At 42.4% G+C, this 25,519-nt stretch overlaps 1 protein-coding gene and 1 long non-coding RNA gene across 10 annotated transcripts in view; one reads left to right on the forward strand and one right to left on the reverse strand.

The window, feature by feature from the left end:
• Positions 1 to 25,519, forward strand: part of Myo3b (myosin IIIB) — a 505,529-nt gene that overhangs the window by 388,615 nt on the left and 91,395 nt on the right. The gene's annotated exons all lie outside the window — the stretch shown is intronic.
• Positions 3,388 to 18,824, reverse strand: LOC144365561 (uncharacterized). Its single transcript, XR_013424138.1, has 3 exons — positions 18,679 to 18,824; positions 5,719 to 5,942; positions 3,388 to 5,627 (listed from the first exon to the last, which is right to left on the reverse strand). It is a non-coding gene; the product is annotated as an uncharacterized LOC144365561 (long non-coding RNA).

Here is a 25,519-nt window from a genome sequence, read left to right on the forward strand (position 1 = left end):
CATAAGGGTCACAAGGGTAGGATCATGTCCACACTGTTTCATGTTGCATCCTTGGCGGCTGTCCCACTGCTGTGGCAGATGCTCAGTAAATATGTCTGACTGTTTGAATACATTGAATGAGTGAATCCCTCACCAGCTTTCAGGAGAGTTAGCATCTTAGCATCTCCACTTTGGAAATGATAAAACTGAGGTGCAGTGACCCAAAGAGCTTAATCAAGATCACAGAGTTTACCAAAGTCATCTGACTCCAAACCCCACAACCCTTTGTACCCATTAGTACAGAAAAGGTACATCAGTAATGAGATCCTGAATTCTGACTTTTACTGACTCGTTCTCATCTCTTTGCAAGAACTGGAAAACAGTGACTTGAGTGAGATCTGTTATTCCTAACACATTATTATTCTCACAGAACATACTGAGATCCACTTACAGTATGCTGTGAAGTATCATAAGTAATTAAAAGAGAACTGCACATCTTAAAATAAATGAGCTCCATACACTTGAACGTGATGCATCCTTGGCTTTTCCTTGCTTTGTCTCCAGCTGTCTCTGATGTGCACCCTGGTAGTCATTAGTCAAGAGCATCTGTAAGATTTTCCTCTATCGTGAAACATCTGACCCTTTTTCGATGAGAATCCTTATTGTTTCGTGGAGCTAAGTGATGCTGTACAACCTGATGTGCACAGTGATACTGTCATGAGATTCTGATAGAGCTCACAGGCAAATTACACTGAACCCTGGCCTGCTCCATCAGAATCATTTATTCCCCTGGTCTCTGTGCTTGGGGGTGGAGTAAATACCTCATGTGGCCTATCTGAGGTTTATATATGACTCCCTCTCATCCCATCCCCACCCAAACCACATCCTCCTGCCCTACCACAGCCACGGCCACCTCCACAGCCAGAGAGAGAGAAAAGCTGTAGAGAGCACACTGTAGATAGACAGCATGGCTAATGTACAGGGAGGGAAGAGCTGAAAGACGGGGAGAGGAGAGATGGTGGGGTACAGGGATGCAGGAGAGGGGAAACCCAGGCTACATGGTTTTAGTCCCTAGAGTACCTGAGGCCAGATTCGCAGATTGCTGAACCAGATTTGCACACCTTCATTGTCACTTTGTTGTCTACTTTCCTGAAGGCCACATAGTACTGGGCAGTGATGGTGATTATTAAATCCTTATTGGCTGCACACGGCCTACCTAAGAGGGTGCTGTGGAGCCAGCCTAAAGACAGGGTCATATTGCAGGTTCCACAGAACCTGTACAGGAGAACAAGCCAGAAAGGACAGAGGCTCTGTTGTAGACTAGCCATGAGATGTTAGGCAAGTCCCTCATCCTCCCAGAATCTAAGTTTCAGTCTCTGAAAAGTAGGAAAAATAACCATCATTTTGTGGTTGTGGTGCAGAGTAAAGATAGTGTATGCCATTCATAAGGACAGTCATGCAGAACACGTCCAAAAACAGTACTAGTTCTTTCCTGATAGCCTTAACTAAAGATGGCCAGATGGTTAGAGGGGAAAATCTTATGGCCACTAGGGAGATGAATTGCCTGGTACAACTTTGGGACAGGCAAGACTAAATTATGATGAGGTAGAAGCCATTACATCTCTGCCACCTCTTAATTTTGTCCCTCTGCTCCTTATGTATTATTCCTAAGTGTTAAGGGTGTTCCCAGATATCCAGGGCCCCCATTGCAAAAGAACATGCCATCTGAGCCTTTGTAGGGTTCCCTTCTTACTCTTATCTTAACCCATCCTGTAAATCACTCCACTAATCCAGATAATGAATGAGGCTTCTATAGTCATTTTTGCTTTGAATCCATTTCTAATACAACTACATATTATTAGGGGACTTTTGCAGTCAAAATGCCTGAATCTAGATGTTTCCCACATTTTTGCCACCTATAAGACCTTTATTCTTCTTGCAGATGCTGCATTTTGACACTTAAATCTTTTCCCAATATTATAATTATTTTGTTCTAATTAGCCTGATTGTGATTCTGGCTGGATTTGTTGGGATATTACAAATAATCCCAGAAGCCTTATCACAATCTTTTGGAAGGGCAACCCTCCACTAAGCACTCCAAATGCTGTCATTTCCGGTATAAGGCCTGAGAGAGGGATGGCCCATGAGCCCCTCACATCTCATTCTGTAGGGCCTTCTGTTCACATTTACCATTCCCAGTCCCTCTGCCTTTTCTTACTCCAGCAGGCATTTACCTAAGTTCAGCTGGCCTCTGAGTACGACATAAATCGTGCAGAACGGTGTTTTTAAGTGTTCCACATACCTAAGCATTACCACACATTCCTAATTGGACTTGATTTGGCCATGAAATTCCTTAATTCTGACTGTATGTTTTCTCCTACCCATAGGGTTCATAGGGGGAAGAACACTTTTAAATAAGCATCTGTTCCTCTATTTTTTTTTTCCATCTTCTGCCCCCACCACCACTACCCCACACACTTCACTACCTTCCAGGGTCCAGAGCAGGCCCTGGGAAGGCGTTAAGGCCAACTGCGTGCTGATTAGGCTTGAGAAGCCATCGATCTCACTGCACACAGGCCTACAAGCTTTGAGTCCTTCAGAACCAAGTCCCTTATCTTGGTGGTTCCTGCTAACTAGGTGCTGGGCACTACTTCACCTCCCTTTGACCTGCCTGGGGTTGGTTTACTGTCTGCATATTTTTCTGCTTAGTCAGGAAAACATGGCTGAGCCAGGGGCTCTATTTTAAGAGTGTGGCAGAGGATCTTTGGCATTCCCGTGCCTCACTTTCAGCCATCCCATCTCTCTCAGAGGGATCTCCTCACTGTCCAGGCAGGATGTAGAGGCCATCCATCCCTCTTCTACTGCAGAGTCACCTCTGCCATGCTGCTTCTCCTCCCAGATTCATGAGCCAAACCAGGAAGGACATGAGGAGGTTAGAGCACAGCAGTGGGCAGGTTTGTCGTGGTTACCTGACCTTCCAGAGTACCCCTATTGTCCAAACTGGGTTCTCTACCATCAATCCTGTGAGTCCCTGATTCCCTCCCTTGAGTTCCCTTATTATTTAAGATGATCCCAGTTGGTTTCTGGTGACTACAACCAAGAACCTTCCCTGATTCTAGTATCAACATCCAGGTGAATGGATCTTTTGGCCAAGTAGATATAATAGCATCCATTACTGGTGGTTCTCTGGCCAGCACTTCCAGTTCTGTTGTTCAGCTGTTTGTAGCTCGTGTAACTAAAAGGTTGCATTCTAACACAGTGAATTAGAATAAGATGGCCAGAGAAATATCAGGACAACATTGGATCAGGGAACAAACAATTCTAAACGGGTCCAGTTGTGCAACCTATTTCTTAACATAGCATCTAAAATTCGTAATCGTAACATTTGGGGACATCTAAAATGACTGATTTTGCAGAAAATATTTGTTGTTTAATTACAGGATCATATGGGTCTTTTGGCAACCAACAGATGCCAAAACAGACTTTAAGCACCATCTTGAGAAACTTGTGATTTGCTTAGTGTGCTTTTAATTTAAAGCATATGGTTCCACATTCAACTGCAGTGTCCAAAATGAAGACATTAGCAATGAATCACTCTATTGGAGAAAACGCAGCGCTCCTGGACCAGGTCTTCTGGTCTGTGTACTCAAATGGTTCTGTTTAGAGGGATAAACACAAAGCTGCTCTCCCTGCCTCCACCCCGTGTTCCTGGGATGCATGTGACATCAAAGGGCCTCACGAATAAATTCCCCTGCAATGTACAGTGCTTGGCACCACGGCCCCCTCCATCTGAATAAACAGAGCGAAGTCTGGTCACTGGAAAGTAGGATTAGAGTGATCAGAAGGCTGAAAACATCATTTATTTTGTGGCAGCTCTTCCTTTTTCAGTCTCTTGGTCCCCTAGTCTAGCCTGATGCTTCACAGCTCCAGGAGAACCAGCCATCCTATGTGGAAACTCTGAACTGCAGTCTTTTGGCTAAGCCACACTCGTGGCTGCAAGCTGTGGGCCTGGGTCCCTCGAGGCCACATGCAGTGTGCCTGCTGGCAAGGGATGTCAAGTGGGTATAGCCGTGTGGTTAAGGATATGAGCCCTGGAGTTAAATGGCCCAAATTTTAATCACCCAGCCATTTCCTAGCTATGTAAACTTGGGTAAAGTGGTCTTGAGCCTCAGTTTCTGGATGTGTAAAATGGGGATTATACAAATCTTCCAGCATTACTGTGGGAATTCAATGAAATTACCAATGTCCAGAGGGGAACTGAGACTCTGGTACCTGATAAGCTAGCTATGCTGCTCCATTTTACTATTGTGTTATTAAATACAGGACCCATTCCACCTCCACCCCTTGGCCTCAAGTGCTTTCATGCCTCTTAAACTCAGTGACATTTACTCAAGTGCCAACTGTAGTTTGGGTTCTAGATGGTAAATGCTTTTAAGCCCCAGTGTGTTGAGGGACTGCAAAAATACTTTCTTATTTCTCTCTTCCTTTTCTTCTACATCCTGCCTGTACAAGATCACTGTAAAGACATTTCCCCTCACACCCTGGTCATGTCTTAGCCACCTCTGTCTACTCACTACCCAGGAGACTGGCCTAGATCAAGCGAAGGCACAGAATTCTATAAGGACTGGTACCACCTGTTTGGCCATTCTCTGGGCAGCTACATCAAAGGAGACAAGAATTCCAGAAAAGAGCTCTGGTAGAAAATCTCCTCTCCTCTCAATGATTTGTGAGCTCTTTACATATTAGACATGGTGTTCTGTTGTTTCATGTGACTCTTACAAATATTTTTTTCACTTCATCACTTGTCTTTTAACATTGCTTTTAGGTTCTTTTTGTTGTTGTTTGCCTGCTTGTTGGCACTGTTAAAGGGGTGTTTGGATTTGGGATGTGGGTTTTTTTTTTATTTTAATGTAGTCAGCTCCACATTTTAAAGTGCCTACCTTTGGTCTCATGCTTAGGGAGTTCATTCCTGCCCCTACGATTTTATATACAACTGTATTTCTTTTTATTTATTTTTGCAATGCTGGGGATCAAATCTTTTTATCGTTTCAAAACTGTTTTTTCATGTTGAAATTGAAGAATCCTTGAAATGTTTATCATGAAGTGATTTAGAATGTCCTTGCTCATATCATAAACTTTGTAAGTCAAGAATCATTGTTGATTATTGTCCCCACTTGGAGGTCTTGCAGTGCCGCTTTGCCACAGGCATGGCTCTTGGAAGTCACCAGTGACCATGCGTGAAGACTGTTCCTTGAACGCAAGCTACCAGGGAGTCCTGAAGACAATCTCTTGGTTATATATAGTTGAATGACTTGTTGCAATTCACTTTAATGGTTTAGTCTTTTAATTTGGATTTTCTGTTGCATTGCTAACAAAGTTTGGATAGAGTGGATCACTGCTGGTTAATGGGATTTGTCTTACTTCTCAAGGGCATTGGGGCAGAAGAAAGGTCAAATTCACTCTCGGGTCCTTTTCACTGTTTCTGCTGTTCCCACTCCAGCCAGCAATTTCGTCATCTCAACCTGGACCACGGCAATGTCCTTTCTGGTCCTCTCCCTTTCACAGCTTCTCTGATTTATTCTGCATGCCACTGTCAATTTCTATATGGCATTCTTCTGATCAGAGGCCTCAATGACTCCCCAGGGCCCCTGGGATAAAAGACAATATCTTTAAAAATTCACATTCACATTTTATTTCATCTCCAGCATAACATCACCACCTCCCCAGGTACACACGTACCTGTGGCTAGCCAGTGCTCAAGCCTCTGATTTTTATGGGTAGCTTCTAGGAAAACTTAGTCACCTCCAGGATTTTTCATCATCTCTCCTTAATAATTAATTCAGGCTTCTCCTTTTTTCCTCCTCTTCTCTTAGCCTCTTCTTAGCCATATTTTAAAGCACTTTGAGACTGTACCTGCTGTCTGTATTTCCTCTCCTGCAGAATCTTCTTAGCACCCCTCACACCTGAAACACATTGTCAGGGTCACTATAGATCCACCAGCCTTCTCTATCCTTTTCTTATTCCACCTGTCAGCAAGCAGCATGTGAGGAGGCTGACCTCTGTGGTCTTTTTAAACTGCATTCTTTTCTCATCTTCTGTGGAGACTCACCCTGCTGGCTCCCCGCAAAATATCATAGCTTCTCCCTATTTTCTATCAAATCCTCTAAACCCTGGAATGGAATTCTCCAGACATGAGAGAACCCCCACCCTCACCCCATCCACTCCACAAACTAAAGTTCCCTTGATGTGCTGATAACTCCCCAGTGCATGCACGCAGCCAGCTGGGTTCCCTGAATTCCAGAACTGCCCAGGGAATGTCCCACCCCACATCTCTTCTCAGATGTTTCCCAGGCATCCATACTTTGCTTGTCCAGAACTGAACACGATCTCCTCACATCTCAGGAACCTCAATCCTCCCTTGGTCTCCTCTGTTTCAGTAAATGGCGTCACCACCAACCAAGAATCCAAGCCAGAATTCTGGAAGTCATTCTTCTTATTTTTTAATCTTTTTTAAAAATTTGTTCTTTTTAGATATACATGACAGTAGAGTGTATTTTGACTAACACGTAGGTATACTTTGACACATGTATTTTATATATACATGGAGTATAACTTATACCTTCTAATTAGGATCCCATTCTTGTGGTTGTGCATGATGTGGAGTTACACTATTCATGCGTTCATATATGAATATAGGATAGTTATGTCCAATTCATTCTACTATCTTTCCTATTCCCATTCCCCATCTCTCTCTCCTCCATTCCCCTTTGTCTAATCAATAAACTTCTATTCTCCCCACCCCCAACTTGTTGTGTGTTAACATCCATAAATCATTTGGCCTTTGGTTTTTTTGAAATTGGCTTATTTCACTTAGCCTGATAGTCTCCAGATCCATCCATTTACTAGCAAAAGTCATAAAGTCATTCTTTTTTTGGCTGAGTAATACTCCATTGTGTATATGTACCACATTTTCTGTATCCATTCATCTGAGAAGGGCACCTAGGTTGGTTCCATAGCTTAGCTATTATGAGTTGAGCTTCTGTAAACATTGATGTGGCTGTGTCACTGTAGTATTCCTATTTTAAGTCCTTTAGGAATATGCCAAGGAGTGGGATTTAACTGGGTCAAATGGTGGTTCCATTCCAAGTTTTCTGAGGAATCTCCATACTGCTTTCCAGAGTGGTAGTACCAATTTGCAGCCCCACCAGCAATGAATGAGCATACTTTTCCCCAACATCCTCGCCAACATTTATTGTTACTTGTATTCTTGATAATTGCCATTCTGGAGTGAGATGGAATCTCAATTTAACCCCTAACTCTCACACTGCACAAAACTCAACTCAAAGAGGATCAAGGTCCTAGACATCAGACCAGAGACCCTGAGCTCACTAGAAGAAAATGTAGGCCCAAATTCCCATCATGTTAGCTTAGGAACCTACTTCTCAACACAACTCCTAAAGCACAAGAAGTAAAATCAAGAATCAATAAATGGGATAGAATGTAACTAAAAAGCTTCTTCACAGCAACAGAAACAATCAAGCACACGATGAGAGAGCCTACAGAATGGGAGAAAATTTTTGCCACCTGCTCCTCAGAGCATTAATCTCCAGGATAGATAAAGAACTCAAAAAACTTAACACCAAAAAATAAAAAATAACCTAATCAATAAATGGACAAAGGAACTGAACAGGCACTTCACAGAAGAAGAAATACAATCAATCAACAAATACATGAAGAAATGTTCAATATCTCTAGCTGTTAGAGAAATGGAAATCATTCTTGATCGTTCCTTTCCCCTCACATTGCACATCCAATCCATCAAGTTCTGTTTTGACCTTCTGCACCCATCTTGATTTTGTTCACCTCTCTGCACTGCCACCACCCTGGTCCAGATGACCATCACCTCTAAATTGCAGTCACTTCCTCACTCAACTCACTTCTGTTCTTGTTCACTGCATCTGTGGGATTCCCATCAGACAGAGTGATCTGCATTTAAAAAAAAAAATAATTCCTTAATGGCTTATTTTTCCTATTCTCCTTTAATAGCTTCCCATTGACTTAAAATAAAATCCAAAGCCAGTCACAGTGGTGCATGCCTGTAATCCCAGCAGCTTGGGAGGCTGAGATAGGAGAATCACAAGTTCAAATCCAGCAAAAGCAAGATGCTAAGGCACTCAGTGAGACCCTGTCTCTAAATAAAATACAAACTAGGGCTGGGGATATGGCTCAGTGGTAGAGTGTTCCTGAATTCAATCCCCAGTACTCCCCCCCCAAAATAAATAATTAATTAATTAAATCTAAACTTCCTATGTGGCTATTAGAGCCCTAAGTAACATGTCCACAACCTTTCTCGTGACTTCCTTGTTCACTACAGCCCAGTGACACTGCTCAGGCCTGATCTTCCTCAATGTCATACAAGTGCTATGTGCATACTCTATTCCCTCAGCCTAGAATGCACCTATATGCCCATGTCTGCCTCTCTTTATGTGACCAGATTCATCTCCTACCAACATTTACTTTAGTTCCCTTTGCTCTATAATTCTGACTTAAAACAACCTATTTGTTTCCTTTTCTGTGTAAATGTCATAATTTGTAATGATTGACCTGTTTATCGTTGAACTCCATTCAACACTAGGATGATTGAAGTCTCTATGAAAGTCTGAGTCATGTGTGTCTTGCTCCCAGAGCAGCCCTAGAAACTGACTCATGGAAGACAAGCTATGATGAATATAGCTCCGGGCTTAGTAGTGTGGGGCTGGGGTTGGGGGGTGTTTTCCAACCTAACTCTTCTATAATCTTCCTTAAAAAAAAAGAAAAGTCATAGTAAGTATTCTTTTCTCTTAATAAGCAATTATAGCTGGAAAGGAAAAGTATTCGTGAGTAGAAATTTATATTCCTACTTTTCTAAATTATAATAAGTTGAATTATATGATATTGTTGATTTAGTTTGTTACTATCCAATAATAATTTCTAGGTGCAAAGTAAAAACTAGTTCAAGAAAGTCTAAATATATAGTTGAAGCTACTGTCTCAGAATAAATACAATGATAATGCAGAAGCAATGCCTACAACTCACTGGCTTAAAACCATAGAGGTCTCTTTCTCCCTAGTGCTAGAGTTCATGGGCTGGCTATGGCTCTGCTCTGTCACCTTCCCTCCTGGTCCCAGCTCTGTTGGAGCAGTTTCTAGCCATATCCTCACTATGGCCAAGACTTGGCTAATAATATTCTAGTTTTTGCCTAGAAATGCCTACACCCTTTCACTGACTAAAGGAAGTCACATGAGCTCAGAGCTCAACAGGGTGGGGATGTGAATTTTTCTTCTGGGAGAAGCACTTGGGGAGTAGAACAGATATATTTAGCATAGCCAAGTATGGTAGTGGTGCATACCTGTAATCCCAGCAACTCAGGAACCTGAGGCAGGAGGATCTAAGTTCTAAATTCAAGGTCACCTGGGCAACTTAGCAATACCCTTAACTGTCTCAAAATAAAAATAAAAAGGGCTGGGGATGTAGCTCAGTGCTAAAGCACCCGTGGGTTCAATCTCCCAAAAAAGGAAGGAAGAAATATTTAGTGTAAAAGGAAGAATAAAGTCTATCCTAGTTATCTTGAACAGCTACTGCTTTCACCGGATAGTAGTAGCAATGTACATTTTAAATCTGTATCCCGGCATACATGGGACTAGGCTTATGCCATTTAGCTTATTTATATGTGCAATATTATTATTAAAAATATCAACATATGGGCTGGGGATGTGGCTCAAGCGGTAGCGTGCTCACCTGGCATGCATGCGGCCTGAGTTCGATCCTCAGCACCACATACAAAAATGTTGTGTCCGCCGAAAACTAAAAAATAAATATTAAAATACTCTCTCTCTCTCTCTCTCTCTCTCTCTCTCTCTCTCTCTCTCTCTCTCACTCTTTCTTTAAAAAAATATATATCAACATATGTTCTGACCTGTATTTAACATTTTACAAGTAATTGTAGGCTTTTTAAAAATTTACTAGAACTTCTAGTAAACAAAAATTATAGAAATCAGGAATTCTAAAAAGTGACATATTTCTCTACTTTGCTGATTCAAAATACTTGTTTTGTAAAGAGTAAATAATATCTGACTTTTGGTGTTCTGATTCAAACCTGTTTACTTTTAAAGTTACCTAAAGTTAAAATTCAAGGATGATTTAGGTTGCCTAAAATTTAGGCATCAGGGCATTTCTAGAGGATTACTATTCTACTATTCTACTAAGCTAATCTCATGAGGTAAAGAATAGTCACAGACATTAGGGAGGTTTGGGTACATATGGGTTCTGGGCTAATTACATCATTTATTTGCTTAACGTACTTTATCTTTCTATGAGATACTGATACTTATAATGTGCAAGCATCATAGACTTCTCAGTACAGTTAGAGACCACAAAAGAATTGGCAATCAGTTAATAGATAGGAAAAGGGTGGCATTTTGTAAATTTTACTTTGACTTTCTAATGGGATCCAAAACCCACCAAGAGAATCGTCCATCACTGCTAAACAGCATTTCTCATACCATCTCCTTTGCTTCTCCAGAATCAGTATTTAAGATTCAAAATGTCCTTTAAGTGGAAGCTTTCAGGACATAACTCATAGTGAACAGCACAAAACTTTCCTTTTGGTCTCAGTGTGTTCCAACTGGCTCATTCAAACCTGAAGAGTGTGTGTGTGTGTGTGTGTGTGTGTGTGTGTGTGTGAGAGAGAGAGAGAGAGAGAGAGATTTTTTCAAGCATTGCTAGGCTCTCATGAAATTAACCATTGATCTAAAAGTCAGAGATGCAAATCCTGAGAAAACTGGAAGCATTCCAGGGCCCACAATGAAAAGTTAATTACCTAAGGAAAACTACAAGAAAGACTTTTGTTTTCCACCAAAATCTCCTCCCCAGGCTGTTAGCTATGTCGTACATGGGCCCAATCGATATATAAGCGCTTGAGAACCAAAGTCCCTTGGAATAAATTAATCTGTCAGGGAAAGAAATAAACAAAGAACAAATTAACATGTTTTAAGACATTGCTTAAATTTTCATAAATATAGACCTTGAGATGGGATGATGAGTTCCCAGGAGCCAGAGCTAATATTTAGTTGTAATTAAGAGTTGCTCTTTCATGTTTCCTCTGATGTAGGTGGGAAATCACCCACGTGTTAGCTGAGTTCCTGGCTCATGCTTCCTCACAAATGCCACTGTTGACTTCCTTAATATTAAAACAATAAAACGCTGCACACATACACATACCATACAAACAGATCCTCCTGCAGGAACCTCATACCTTACCTTATTAGTGGCTCAAAAGGACCAAACAACCTAATATGTTATAGACTAGCCCACTCTAAGGGGCATTGCTGACAAAGGTCTCTGGCATGTCCCATACCACACTCCACAGTGTGCATATATGGAGTGTCATCACTGATGATTAGCAAGAAGGGCAATAATGATGGAAGTTACTCATTTTGTAAGGATGCATTTAGAAACAAGAACCAGAAACCCATCTCAAACTAGCTTAAGCCAAAATGCAATTGGGGAGGGCTCCAGCAACATTGCTAGGCTGCCATCTTGCTCTCCTCGTCACTCAGCACTGACTCTCAGCACCTGGCATCTTGAATGCTTATCAAGTGGCCCCCAAGAGTCCTGAGCCCAAACCACAAGGTAGAACTCAAGATCCCAAAGAACAAGGGGTCCTCTCTATTTTAATGTGCTGGGCCCTCTGCCCACTCCTGAGCTAACCACTTGCAGGCTAGGAACAGGGCCAGGCCTGGGGCTGTGTTAAGACTGACTTATGGGGAGCAGAGGGAAGGATCGGCCATATCCAAATACCAAATCCCTTTGGTAAACAGGAGACTCTCTTACAACAGCCGAGGGATGGAGAGGTTAGGCCAAAACAGCAACATCCACCTGAAAAACTTATTTCCAGCATATTCATTGTGCTCAACTGCTGAGTGCAGCTAATTCATGGAAGGGAAGGCCGAGACAGTGGCCTGGTGCACACAGTCAATCCAACTTGGTTGTCAAAATTGATCCCCTCTACCAGGTGGTCGAGTAATTTTCTATTAAGGTCTAAACATACACTCCCTGTGGGTCTTGAATAACAAAACTAAGAGGCCTAGTACATTCCTTCCCCCAGCTTTGGTAGCACTCTCAAATCCAAACAACTTCCTTCCTACTTTCCACTACTTTCTACTTTGTGGAATGCATTTGTGCTCAATATCTTATCACTTGCTATTACTAAGACATACTCAGGAAAAATAAACAGAGCACAGTACTTCTTATCAGTTGAGAACTTTTAAAATGCTAATTTCTGTGTTTGAACAATTTCATCACTCAGCACTCTGGAGGACGGTGCATTTGGGTAGTGGATAAAATCTGAATTGCATATTTTGATGTGAGATGCATGTTCTAATTAATGAGCAATTTATATATTGTGGAGTGAGGTTATAGATTTTTCACTATGTGAGACAGAGCTGAAAACACACACTCTGAAGCTATATTATCACAGAAAAGAGACTCAAGTCTCTGAACCAAATAGGGGTGGATCTGGGAGGCCCAAGGAGTTCCTGAGTCTCTTAGCTTTGTAGGGTAGCCCATACAAGCATGGCTTGTGCTTTATAAACCTCCATGGAAGATTGCAGATCCACCCCAAGTAACAGCATGGCAAATTCATCAGGACTACAAACAAACCATGTTCTGGAATGGATAGAATTAGCAGGCTAGCCTGAGGCAACTGGAAGGGTACCACCTAGATCCTTAGCAGGCAGAGATCTGGCTGATTAAAAACACTCCACTCATAATTACTTACATGACACTGCATAGAAGAAGTGCATTTAACCCATGGCTGGGATAACCTGTTTCAAGAGAGATTTTGTCAGCAAGTGATAAGTCTTGAATGATTCAAGGGGTTCATTCATTTATTTGTTTTAGAGCAAGGACCAAAGTCATTTAGCAAACTGATATCCCCAACAATGGGCCCCTAAAATAATGCTTATTGCAGCAATTTATAAGAAATGTATGTGAAAATAAAAACTGCACAAAACAGGGGTATTGGGGAACAGTGGAACCTCTGGGAACTTTACATGGGATTAGGAATAGTTCTCTATTTTTTTCCTTAAAGGTTACATTCCTGGGGATAGGAGAGGACAAGGCAGGAGAATTCAAAAGCCTCCTCCTGCTGCATTTGATAAAATAAATAAAAGACAGCATGTGGAAGAGACTAGCAATAACATGAGACAGATCTTTGAAAATCGCAATTACAGGTATAGCACAATTAATATCCATAACCCACCCCTTGTTCATAGGATGTCAAGTCCTCCCTCCCTGAAGCTTCAAGAAGGGTTTACAGATTTATTTTCCTGTGCTACAGAGAACATGTAGACCGAATTTGGGCTTCCCTCCTGTGTGTGGATCCCCAATCAAATGTGTGAATTTCATAAGTCAATGTTTTTTTTAAAGAGAGAGTGATAGAGGGAGAGAGAGAGAGAATTTTTTTAATATTTATTTTTTAGTTATTGGCAGACACAACATCGTTGTTTGTATGTGGTGCTGAGGATCGAACCCAGGCCGCACGCACGCGAGACGAGCGCGATACCGCTTGAGCCACATCCCCAGCCCCTCATAAGTCAATTTTTGAATCCACTACCTCCTTGGCCCAAGAATTCTTTTGGAAAAGTCTAAAATATGCTTAGCATCCTAGTGGGTCTCTAGGCCAGCTTTTAAGGACACTGGGTCTCACTGGTGCAGCAGCAGAGGGCTGCTGGGTCTCACCACCACTCTACACCTGGGCAGGACAGGAGATGGGCCCTTTTCCCTACGAAGCTGCCCTTGTGCCCATCAGCATGAAGAAATGCATTGTCTTGTCTGCCGCCCACTTTGATCCAGCCCCCATGAACCTAAATGTTTTCCAGAGAAGAACATAGGACTGTCCAGGCCCCAGCTGGTGGAGCAAGGGCCACACCGGGCATATGTTTGCAGCAAAGGGTTTGTGTTAGTGTCCCCAGGCCTTGAGAAGGAAATCCAGCAGTGCTGGTGCTCAGCACCTTAGGGACAGTGGGGCTAGTCCTGGTGCCCTGCCCTACTCTTCTTCCTTTTTTATTTATTTTTTTCTTTTTTCAATCATGTCCATCGATTTCTAACTTATTAAATTTCACATGCATTTTCCCTGGAGCTTATTGTATCTCGCCCCAGTGGCTGGTAAAGTTGTTGAGGGCAGAGACCTTTGCTCACTGCCACATCCCCAGTGTGTAGAACGAGGCCTGGTTCAGAGGAGCACTGAATAAAATCCAATACACAATAAGGGACAGACTGTACCATCAGAAAGAAAAGGAGTCTGTGGCGCTGACCCATACACTGCCATGGAGCCAGGGAGGCTCCGTTCTGGGTACAATGGGCCTGTCCCATGTCACCCAGCCTGGGGTAGATCGGGGGTAGCAGGGGAGGAAGAGCCATGTTGGTGAAGCAGGCAAGAGGCCTTGTTAACCTTCTCAACCCCCCAGGACACGAGCAGCCTTCCTCAGCAGAGCAGGACACAAGGTAGAATTCTTCTCACTTTAACAAAAAACTCAAACACCATCTTTTTAAGGACAGCTAGCCTCCATGGGCTGGAGCATCAGAAGGGATGTATCCTCTGGATGGGGAGAGGCCCAGGAAGAGCGGTTGGGACGAGGTCAGTTCTAGCCTAGTGGACTGACCAGCAGAGCAGGTGACTCTGGCAGTGGGGATTACAAACCAGCATCTGCCCTTCTACCTGGACCCCTTCAGTCACTTCCCAGCTGCCCTCCAACTCTCAGTACTAGTCTAGACACCAACACCAGATGGTCTCTATTAACCCCACCCCACCTTCAGTTTGGAGCACTGAACACCATTCAGCCCACTAGCCCCTGGCTCCCATACCTGCTGGGGATCTGAGTTCACACTGGCTCAGAGGGTCTCCCAGCAGAAGTCGTTCCACTGGATACTTTAAGCAACTTTCAACTCCGCCACACACCTCAGGCCTTCCACCTACTACCCAGAACACCAAGCTCAGGTTAATCCTTCCTCCTCTCCTCCTGCCCCTGAGCTCCCACAAGCTGTGGCTAAAAAGCACGTCAGTGCAGGGCAGGGGCCGGGGCTCAGTGGTAGAGCACTTGCCTGGTATGTGTGAGGCACTAGGTTCGATTCTCAGCACCGCATATAAATAAATAAAATAAAGGTCTATCAACAACTAAATATATATATATATATATATATATATATATATATATATAAATATATATACACATATATATTTATATTATGTATATATATATAATATATAATATATATACACATTGTATACATATGTGTGTATATATGCATATGTATATGTATATGTATACATATGTTAACAAGGCCTCTTGCCTGCTTCATCAACATATGATATATATACATATGTGTGTATATATATATCAATGGCACATCAGTGCAAATGGACACCACTCAAAATGATTACCTCCCATCCCAGCTGGGCCTGTAGCATCATCCCAAGAGCTAGTCCCAAGTATCTCCCCCATTCCCCTTGGCATTGATTTTAACCTTCTTCATATTAATGTTCTAGCTTGTTTTTGTGGACATTACATTTGAGAAACTCTGGTCTAGATCCCAGAGAAATGCTGGTGGGATGAGGGGGTGCAGCTCCTCTGTGAAAATGGGAGGGGCAGCTCCCATTTTCAATCTTCTTTCTCTTTTACTTCTCTTACCCTGGTTGTGCAAAGGAAATAATAGAGTATAACAGAAAAGGGGTGGGCTTTGGTAACAAATGAATCATGGCTTCTGCTCTGTGCTTCTTAGTTGAGTAAACCTGAGTGGTTTATCCTCTCTACAAAATGAGGATAATCTCATTCTCACCTTGTTGGAGGACTAAACGATCATTTGCACAAGATGGGATATCCCACCTGAGATGGCAGCTTGGTACACAACAGCTATGTACTTGGTGCTCTTCATCAGAGCCAGCTGACTCGCTGCCCTCCTGTATTCTCTTTGTAGTGAAGAGAGGTCACTAGACAGGATCCCCCCTTGCTTCCTGCGGGGATTTCTAGTTATTCGGTCCAGCTGCACCCATCATGAGCTGCCCCTCCCATTTTCCCAGAGGAGTTGCACCTCCTCATCCCACCAGCACTTCTCTGGGCTCTAGACCAGAGTTTCTCAAATGTAATGTCCACAAAAACAAGCTAGAACATTAATATGCAGATTCTGGTTCAGGGTATGCCAGACAGAGTGTGCCAGACTGAGATTCCCTATTCCCAAAAAGCTTCCAGGTAATGCCGATGCTTCTGGTTCACGGCTCACGTTTTAAGTAAAAGATTCCATATTGTATTCCCTCCTGATACACAGAGGAGACTCGGGCTCAGTCTCATACCTTTACAAGGTCCCCTCCCAACACCAACCCTTCACCTCTTTGTTCTTGTCCCTGCTCCTCAAAGCCAACCTCCTTGGCAGAATTGCTCATGCTCCTGGCCCTTGTTCACCTCCTACTCACTCCTTTTCTCACCCATTTGGCTTTGTCTCCCACACATTCTTGAAACTGCTGTTGGTAAATATCACAGTCCCTTTCTGGTTCTCGACTTGCCTCTACCTCTCTGCAGCATTCACGGCTGTGGAGCTCTTCTTTCATTTTGAAACCCACCCTCCCCTCACCACTTTTTTCTGTACTCCCACCTCAAAGATCCCATTCGCACTTGTTTCTGAACTTGCAACTCCCACAGGAACCCAAATCCAGAAATCCTGTTCCTGACTCATCTCCTTCCCTTCCCTACACATAAATGTTTACTCAGTGCTTGCAAGATGCCACACACAGTTCTAGACAATGTGGGGGCAAGTTGTGAAACAAACAGGCAAAAATCCCTGCCGCCTGGGGAGCTGACAGTGGAGGGAGAGAGACAGAAAATAAAATAACTTGTATATGAGAAGGTGGAAAATTATGCCACAAATCAGGAACACCAGACAGGGTGTGCCAGAAGCACAAAGATATCTGAGGGAAGAGCTTTCTATGAAGAGGGAATAGCCAGTGCAAAGGTCCTGAGGTGAGAACAAAACTGTTACATTCAAGAAACAGCAGGGGAGTCAGTATAGACTGAGGGAAGTGAATAAGGAGAGGAATAGTGGATAAGTTATACCAAACCTTACTGGCTTAAAACAGAACATATTTATTATATCAGTTTCTGTTTTGAGAATCTGGGAAAAGCCTAGCTGGGTACTTCTTGCTCATGGTCATGAGGTTGCAGCCAAGCTGCTGGCTACAGCTGAAGTCTTATCTAAAGTCTCAGGAGAGGAGCTGGGACCCCCTCCAAAGCTCACTCCCAATGCATCCTCTCACCACCACGGGCCTCTTCACAGCTGATTTACAAAATGGCAACTGTCCTTCCCCAGAGAGAGAGAGAGAAAGCACACAAGGCAGAAACCACAGTCTTTTTGAAACCTAATCTCTGCCCATCACTTCTGCCATGTCCTATTCATTAGAAATAGGGTGCTGGGCCCAAGGAGAGAGAATTTGTATGACACTAAGAGGTGGGACTCATTAGAGGGCCTCCTTAAAGGCTGTCCCCAGAATAGGAGGTGAGGCTTGTAAGGACTCTGTTGTTTTCTCCAAGTGAAATGAGAAATCTCTGGAGAGCTTCAAACAACCACACAATATGGTTTCTTTTGCTTTTGCCAAACCAAAGAGCAATTCTTCATAAGAATTTCATACCAACACCTCATTCTAACATTCAGGCAAGACTCCAGTTTGCTTCTCTGGACTGTACGTCTGTGATCCCACCACACATAACTCGGGCGGAGGCTGATTCATTATAACTCATTCTAGAGCTAGCATCTGAGTTGGAGTCTCAGCTAGCTCCTCTTCCTTTCATGAACTCTGTTAGGCAAGCCACCAAACTTCTCTCCGCCCGTTTCTCTCTCTGTAAGATGGGAACTGCAAAGGGTCTCAGATTTGTCCTGCCTACAGGCTAACAAATCAGCCTGCCATATTTTCTTAGAAATTGGCAAATGCCATGAAACTCTTAGGTCAGACACCAAGGACTTTATTACTAAGGACACCAGAGCATCACCACTTCATGATCACCCTCGTTCTCCTTGTCCCAAGTCCCATGTAGTAGATGGGAAATGGCCCAGGCGGATGTCATGCACACACAGGTGGATTTTGTCACGGCTTCAAAATGCCCAAGCTCCTAAAGAGATGCTGGCACACCTCCCCTACCTTTGGCCTAGAGGGACACACTTTCTTGATTTCCCTAGTCAAGAAATAACTCTGCACTAGAGGAAACACATCTCTGTTCTTGCAGGGTGTTTGCCATACAAATAGTTTTGGAAAGATAATCACCAAAAGTTGACACCAATGGGTAGAAAGTCAAGGAGAACTGCTCCCAGGTAAGTTACTTCAATAAGGGGGCTGGGGTGGAGCTCAGTAGTAGAACATGTGCTTAGCATGCCTGAAGCCCTGGGTTTGTTCCCTAGCACACATACAAAGAAGCAGTACATAAGTTAATCTGTGTTGAGTATCTGGTACCTAATAAGAGTTCAATATTCATTTTTTTTCTTGTACTGGGGATTAAATCCAAAGGTTCTTTGCCACTGAGCCACATCCCCAGCCCTTTTATTATTTTCATTTTGAGACAGTGCCTCACTGAGTTGCTTAGGGCTTCGCTAAACTGCTGTGGCTAGCCTCGAACTTACCATCCTCATTCCTCAGCCTCCCGAGTTGCCAGGATTACAGAAAGGCATGTGCCCTTCTGGTATAACACCTTCTCTCAGTCGAGGGTTTGACTTATAAGTTGCCTGTTTCTCCCACCTGGTACATATCCTTCAGGCTTCATCTTAAAATCACCTCTTACGTGAAACCTTTACTGATTCACTTACTAGAATTGACCTTTCTCACCTGAATCTTGTACCTGTCTTGAGGTACACACCACATTATGCCTTCTGTTATTGATTTACTTATGCCACCCATTCCGTGGATTTCAAATTCCTTGTATTTGCATTCAGCTGACCCTCAGGAAGTAGTCTTGGAACTTGAAATGGATAGACCTTGGTCTTAATTCCAAAAACCAACTAGGCCAATATTTCTAACTTTAAATTGGTCCTATACTTTTGAATACCCATTATCTGATTTTCATTTTCTTTCCTGGCATAGTTCTCAAAAGAAAATGCCCACATGTCAACATTCATATAAGAAAGCTTGTTCAGAAAATCAGTAATTTTTAGTGTTTCAGTGATAACTGATAAGTTTTCTGATCCTAATCTATCCTTATAATCCAGAGGCTAAAGATAATGCCTTAGTCCTTATAAAGTGACTTACTTTAAAATATCCTCAATCAATGTTTAATTGAATTAGAAAAGAATCAACATGCCGTTTTTGACCTGAAAAGAATCAGTTTTTTTAAACATATAATTAACTTATTTTTATCATGTAATCATTTTATTAGTACTATAATTAATATTTTTTCTTTTATTTTTTTATTGTTATTTTTAGTTATACATGACAGTGGGCTTCATTTTGATATAATTGTACAAGCATGGAACATAAATCACTTTTAAGTATCATGTACAGTGAGGCTGAGGACATAGCTCAGGGGTAGAGCCCTTGTTCTGCATGTGCAAGGACCTGGGTTTGATCCCCAGCACCACAGAGGGGGAAAAAGTCAGTATCATGTACAGTGATACATGTAAATGTGTAAAAAGCAAACAAAAATCTCAAATTAAACAAAAAAAAGGAATACAATGAAAACTACAATTCTTTCCCAAGTCTTTCCCAAGTCCCTATTAACAGTTTCTTATACTATTAATACACAAGAAAATACACATCTATATTCATATATTACTGTAAATCACATCCAAAGATTATAAAATCTATAGTTACTGCAGGTATTAAAGCCATCCTAGAAGTTCCTTTTACCAACGATGATCCACACTAACAGAAATCTTCAAATTTGGATATTTTTATTAAACAGCAGAGTGAATACAAAATAAACAAGGAACCCCTTAACTCTAATCATTGATGAGTTTCCATTACTTAAAACTCATGTTCATATAGTCCTATTTATATCCTAGGGTAACTGAAAGTTTCCATGAGAACCACGAAAATGAGAGGAAACCTCAAGGACAGAATCTGTGCCTTTTATTATGGCCACAGTGTTCCCTCTCTGAGACTTGGCATGTCTCTTTAAACAAGCTCTGTTCTTTATAACTGGACCTTTAATTAATATGCTATCTCTGACAGGCTGGCCAATTATGGATATAAATTGGGAAACAGTTAGCATAGGATGATTAAAAATGATCCAACTTCAACCCTCAGAATGTTGGGTTTCTGCTGGTTTGCAGTTACCTTGAGCATTCTGCCAAGCAGAGCTCCCAGTACCAGTGGATCAGCAGCCAGTATCGCCTGACCCAACAACCTCTCTGGGATCCTGTATCTCAGGATAGTGTTCATAGCCTTTCCTGTTACTCCTCCCCTATCCCAGCCATCTAGAACCTTCCTAAAGCTTCCTAAGGGTAATCACAGCAATAGCAGAAAAGTACTTTCCCATCTAAAAACAAATACAGCCTGGAGTCCTCTCTCTTACTCTGGCTGCTTTAACATCAGAACAAAAGATACACTGAGGGATAATGTTAAACCACGCTACAAGGAATTGGAATGCAAATTCTTTTTATGAATTCAACTATAATATTAGTTATTCTCACAATGAGGTTAGAAGCTTGTCTAAATAAGCTGTGTAATATTAGCTTAAGGATCACCTTATAAGTCATTTCCATTCTCGGTCTGACAAAGAAATAAAATCCTGTGTTCTAATACCTTTTTTGCTTTCCTACATGTTTATAAATAATAGGAATGGGAGAGGAGACCCAAAAGTCTAAAAGAAAAAGAGAAAGCACTGGAGGTGATGGCACATGCTTATAATCCCAGTGACCTGGGAGGCTGAGGCAGGAAGATTGCAAGTTCAAGGCCAGCCTCAGCAACTTAAGTGAAGCTTTAAGAAACTTAGCAAGACCCCATTTCAAAATAAAAAATAAAAAGGACAAGGGATGTGGTTCAGTGGTAATGGTAAAGCAGCTCTGGGTTCGATCACCAGTGCCAAAAAGAAAAGAAAAAAAAGAGAAAGCAATTTAATCAATAATGTAAACCAAGCCCATGATCAGATACACATGACATGCGACACCTTGACTACCATCTCCTCATTCAGATCACCTTGGATTTACCTGAGGAAATGAACAGCCTCTTGCTTGTTTTGAAATTTTCACTGCATCAAAAATGACAACTTAAATGATCCACTTGGACACAGCCTAAGTAAAGTTGTCTGGCTTTTTTCTTTTTGGTCCCAATGGTATTGTTGTATGGGGTATAGTTAAGTAGGTTTCTTTGTAGGAGCTCTGCCCACACTTCAGTCCTCACACATGCAGGTTACCTGGGTATTCAGTATGTGTGTTATGACCACTAACCACCAACATTAGCCACTGGCAAAGACTTAGGAGTTTCCTGACCAAACACTTGGTCCTGGACTGGTCCTAACCCAGGTGCCAGTAACTGGTTTATCATGGCCTGGGACTGACTTGAACATGTGGCTGATTGTCCCTACTCTCAAAAGTAGACAACTCACTGGGCACAGTGGCACACACCTGTAATCCCAGCAGCTTGGGAGTCTGAGGCAGGAGGATAGGGAGTTCAAAGCCAGCCTCAGCAAAAGTGAGACCCTGTCTCTAAATAAAATACAAAGTAGGGCTGAGGATGTGGCTCAGTGGTCGAGTGTCCCCCGGTACCTCCCTCCCCCCAAAAAAATAGACGACTCTGAAAATAATATAACTTTCAGTGAGGGACTTGTATTGGAAATGACAAGTGCTCATGTTCATATCTCTACACAGGGGCTTCCTTGAAGTCATTTTTATGTTTTTTTTTCCTCTCTCTCTCTTAAGCCAGTGTCCATCCTCCAGATGGTGCCTGGAATTGAGCCTGTCAGAGACCCTTAGTCTCCTGCTGCCTTTTAATGCTGGTCCTTGATTGCTAGTGACCCCTGGCTGGACTGGCTCCTCAACCCACTTAACCCCTCCCTGCTGGGTCCCTCTCTCACACAGGATGAGGCTGTAAGAACTGGAGGTAAGACGCTGCCAAGTCAGCCAGGGCTTCCCACCCCGTCAGAGCTGGTGGCCCATTTCCCAGTGCTGTCACTGATGTCCAAGATCGCTCCAGTGGAGAGCTCTTGTGAATACAATTTTCTCTTTATTGTCAGATAAATGATACCAGGCTTCTGGTTGTTAATATTTTATCTGACGAAATCAAGACAAACAAGTCCCTAAGAGAATGTTTCCTCTGGGATCAGGGCCACTCTTTTGAAGCTCCTGAAATAGGTTCCTTTGGAAACCTTAAATTGCACTGGAACTGTCTTTGAGTCTGGTCAAACTTAGCGACCAGAGCATTTCATGGAGTGTCCATATACAAAGTCAGGGCAAAGAAGCCTGAGGGAAGGCAATGATTAATGTCCTTGTCAAGGGCTACATGACTTGTCTAACACAGAAGATACCCAAGTATCCAAGTACACAGAGACTGGTAACAGCTGCAGTATTTCCTATGGTTAAGCTTGGCTTGTTTTGGGAGACAAAAACAGTGGAACATGCTTATAACTATATTGATCAGGTAAATGACTCAGAGAAAAAGGCTGATGACATTCATTTGTTGAGAATATTGAGTCGAGGGGAGAGGCTCAGGACTCACTAACTTCCTCAGTACATGGAGGTCACGGAGGCCAGATTTTTGTGTGTTGCTTCCATCATGATTTTCATTAACTTCATATCAGATGGTGAGAGAAAGATGCAAAGGAATTTAGGAGGTCAGTGTGACCCTGAAGAAATGAAGTCTAAATTCTTTGTTGGAGCAGAGAACTAAATGATCTGTACCCACTCTTTAAATGTTTACCAGAGAGTTGGACAAAATTGAATTTTATAATGTACTGAGGAAATTTGTCCCAACAGTCAGTCCAGGATAGGAAAATAATCCAATAACTATTTTCTATTTAACTCCCCCACCACCCAAAGACTATTTTCTTGGCTTTGAGATTAAGACTGAAAGAAGTACAAAAATGGGACTTTTCACTCCCAATTTTTTTTTAATGATTTCACTTGTGCATCTCATTTCTGCAAAATGAAAAGCACACCTGTGATTCTATTTGGGTCTATCAGTCACATTCTTTTCTATTTCAGATCAAGTGCTCTTTCTCTCTCTCTCTTTTTCACACACACACACACACACACACACACACCTGCTAGTCATTTGTGTGCATAACCTCCCCCAAGCCCTCATTCATACTAATGACTGCCCTTCCTTATGTGTGAAATAGTTAAGAATTTATGGACCTGGGTGGGTATTTGTACAGCTGTGAGGTATTAACCTGTACACAGCAGTCTTTGCTCACAGCTGGGCAAAGGCTGAGTAGGTAAGATTATCCTGAGGACTTTTAGTCCATCAGTAACCAAATGACCTGGAAAGGGGTTCAGAGGAGCCCACTTTGTGCAGCGTGCTCGTTGAATGAGTGACTCATGTTAGAAGGATATTCTGTTGTATTTGTGGTGAACATTTCCTTCTGAAGCCTGAACAAAGTTTGATTCATTGTCTTTAAATTCCAGCAAGCTGAGGGTCAAAAGCATTGATGTCCGTTTCACAGATGGGGCCCCACGAGGTTAAGTAGCTATTACTGTGCAGTTACAGCAACCTAAAGTTGGAAGGGACTTTTTAAAAGCCTCTCGGCTAATGGTTCTCTCCCTTTTCCCACCTTCACACACTTCTAGCAACAGATCTCCACCAGACGTGCCTCTCATAGCTCACAGACCCTCACACACCAAAAAGGAGCAAGACTCCAATGAGAACAGCTTAGGATCTCCAGATGAGAATGTGTAATTTGCCACATCACCATCCTTTGTTAAAAAAAAAAAAAAATCACTATACCACCAGTTCAACTCCCCTTGTTTTGCAGGCAACCCATGAGGAATAAGAGATTTGCCCGAAGTCATATACCAGTAAATGCCAAAACTTGAACTTGTATACTCAGGTCTTCTGACCACCCCCTCCATCCTGCCACCACGGCCTATGCTTTCACAACAGCTGACCAGGCTTTGCACACTATCAGCAGGAACCCAAACCAGGACAGTGAGGCAGAGCTGGGGATGAGGGCCCCAGAGTCCCCAGCCTTGGGGAATCAAAGACCCAGGCACAATTAGTTTAGTAAAACCAGCACTATCTAGTGTTCCATACCCTCAAGCATTTAAAATGTCATTCCAGCCTTCAAAGAGATTCTTTCATTCCATTTTTATCAGCTTTTACCCAGGACATTGTTTCCCAGCTCCTCCATAGTTCACTAGGTGATTTGCATCTCATTAGGAGATCTAGAAATGACACCTCCCAGATTGCTGCCTATTATGGGTCCACTAAGCATCAGACTCAGGTCTCAGAGTTTTCATGTTGACATTTTTCAAAAAGCTGAGTTAATGCTCTTTTCCTGCTGGGCACAGTTCGGGCTCCTTTTTCTCCTTAAATCCTGCCCTTCCTGTGACTGAGGTTAGGGAACAACCATCATCAAAGAAGGCACAGATGATGTCGGTCATCACCAACTGGAAGCACCTGATATAAGGGAAGGTGGCAAGGAAGGTCTCAGAATAAGCAATTTAAAAACTCCTAAAATAAAAGGTGTGACATGATGCAAATATTCTGAGTGCTATGCAAAAACAAAAAGAAAGAGGACCCAAAGCAAAACATGGCTGGCATCTGATTCTGATTGTCTTTTAAAACTTAGCTGGTTCTAACCTTCCTGAGACCCTCGACTTTTGCCCTAAATTTATATTTCACTGTGAAGAGTCTTTCTAAGTCAGAATGACTTTTCAGCTTTGTTCTGATTCACTACTACAACTTCCAGAAGAGCCCCCTAGGAGGGGGAACAGATAAGGAAAATGTCCATTGAAACCTAATCAAGCAAAACTAATACGGTAATCTGAGATGAGGAAATAAGGGAAGAGGATACAGATCTTGCCTTGAAAGGTACTGCTGATTCTCCTCAGGACCCACCCCACCACATCTCTTTGCTTTTGAAACTATAATGGGTGTTAAGTCCCACAGGCTCCAAAAGCAAGGTTTAAAGCGTGACCTTAAAGGAATTGAGCTGCACTTCAAAATAACTACAATATTTTTCCAATTTATACCAACAGAAATCCAGAGAACATGTGTGGAAATGGACAATAAGGATGTGGCATAATTGTGGAAGGAATATAGAGTTGGCTTGGGTTGAATTTATTGATATGGGACCATGAAGCAGAGATTCTAGATTCAATGCTGTAACTCAAAAGATTAGAAAGGGCTCTAACAGTCAGGTTGGTTGGCTGAAACATGGGCAAAATGGTAGACTAAATAAAGGTGAAATGCCAGCACTACTTTGGTGTACTATGGAGAAAAGTATCCATAGATGTTAAGCTGGATTTATCACATGAAGCCTGTGAGAAATAGACAAATTTGTGATGGGAACAAACCCAGCATCCTTGAAGA

This window comes from Ictidomys tridecemlineatus, chromosome 7 (assembly GCF_052094955.1).
Source record: "Ictidomys tridecemlineatus isolate mIctTri1 chromosome 7, mIctTri1.hap1, whole genome shotgun sequence".
NCBI classification, from domain to species: Eukaryota; Metazoa; Chordata; class Mammalia; order Rodentia; family Sciuridae; genus Ictidomys; species Ictidomys tridecemlineatus.